Consider the following 1,897-nt stretch of genomic DNA (forward strand, 5'->3'; position numbering starts at 1 on the left):
CTGCTAGTCCTCTGGCTGAGACCCAGCCAGGAAGTCTCACTGCGGGCTCGTTTGCCCGCTGATAGGGCAGGACCCTGGTATCTGCTCTGCTCAGGCGAACCCAGAGAAACAAAGCACCCGCAGAGTCCTCTGTACAGTGGCAGCTTCCACATCAAAGACAGTGAGTGCCACTTACGGAAGCTGACAGACGCCACCTCATCATTTGGGTCTCATCCCAGACGGAATAATGAGGATGTGGGCCCCCTGCACCCTTTCGATGCCCCTCCTCGTCTGCCAAGGGTGGACTCCAGTCACGTGCAGAGGACCGGCTCTTGCCACAGGGCTCCCAGATCCCAGGCCCCAGATCCTGCGCACAGGTGCCGATGTCATCCTCATTCCTGCCCTCAGTCAGAAACCTGCATTCTTTAAGGAATGCAATGCAAGCCCCAAATCCATTTGCAGGGTCCCCACATGGATTAAGCATCCGGGGAATCCCTTCTGACCATAGTCCTGGGATATGAGTAGCCTTGCAGAGAACAGAGAACATTGTAAAGTTGATCGTGTCAGATGTTGTTAGGTAAAAATGTAATCTCTTATCATTTGATCTCCTTTTTGACTTATTATACAGTTGTTTCTATTTTTTAATGTTTTCTGAGGGGGTTTGTTTTTTGCACTGTTTTTCTGTTTTGTCTAGTCATTGTTACAGGGGGGTCAGGGTAGGGGTGGGGGGGTTATTTGCATCCTGTCTGTGGTCTGTGTGATTTTCTGTATTTGAAATCCAGGATAGAGGCTCTACAGAGACAGCAACTGGGTTGATAATTGCCTAGGAGCCTTCGCAGAGAAGGCTGTGGTAAGTATGAGAAGAAAAAGAAGTATGAGAAGAGGTGCTGAAATTGATTGTGGGACAGTGGCACAAATCTTGATAAGACTGAACGATTACATTGTATACTATGTGAAGTACATGACAATCAAATACTGGGAAGAAAGAAAGAGCCCTGCGCTCAGACTAGCCGCCTGCCCCCACATTGCCGTTAGGACACAGCTCTCAGCCGCACTCATCCAAGGGGCAAAATGGACGTCTGAAAGCCCAGCCAACTCAGTGGCCAGAGAAATACTTGCGGGCCATGTCAAAGTTTCAAAAATTCTGACGCAGAGAATTCTTTCAAATCAGAGTATTTCGTGTATCCATCTTCAAAAACAAGACAAATTGCCCGCCTGGACCACAGTGCCCGCCCTCTGGGCTCAGCCCTGCTGCCAAGCCCTCCCCAGCCACTGGCCCTCCCGCAAGCTGCTGGCCCAGGCCCTGAGGCCCTGCGTTTGCAAGCCCGAATGAATCAGATACAGAACACATTAACACAGATTCGTTTATTGGGCACCTCTCCCAGGTACCATCTTAGGCCATCTCTCCCAGGTACCATCGTAGGCCGCTGCAATGCCTGTCTCCAGAAGATTCCTTAGAAGCGATTCTCCTAAACTCGGATCATCAGGACGTCACCGAGGCTGCGTTCTCGCTGCGGAAGCTTTCCCGAGTCGCCTAACAGCTCGGTGGCAGGTGCGCGTGTGCCACGCAGTCTCGCCGCCAGCCCGACGACGCACTCTCAGGCTGAATCGTTCAAATTAGTTCCACTTGAGAGCAAAACTAGAGGACATAAAGTAGCCTCTAGTCCTTTGGGGGAGCAAAGCAGGCTTCGAATAAATATAAATTTTGAGATGGGTCTGAAAATAAATTCCAATCCAAGGCTTACAAGCAATCAGGAGAAGCAGAACTTTGAATATACTGACTTCTCTCTCACCAACACGCTTAGGTTCCAAAGGTGTGGTCCTTATGCCAAAATCATCTAGTTTTCTGATCATCTATTGTCTGGGTTTTTTTTATTTAGGAGATATTACATAGAAATAATAACAGCTAAAATTTACT

Source organism: Echinops telfairi, unplaced genomic scaffold (assembly GCF_000313985.2).
Source record: "Echinops telfairi isolate 266 unplaced genomic scaffold, ASM31398v2 ScPeMD7_3533;HRSCAF=4204_0, whole genome shotgun sequence".
Classification (NCBI taxonomy): domain Eukaryota; kingdom Metazoa; phylum Chordata; class Mammalia; order Afrosoricida; family Tenrecidae; genus Echinops; species Echinops telfairi.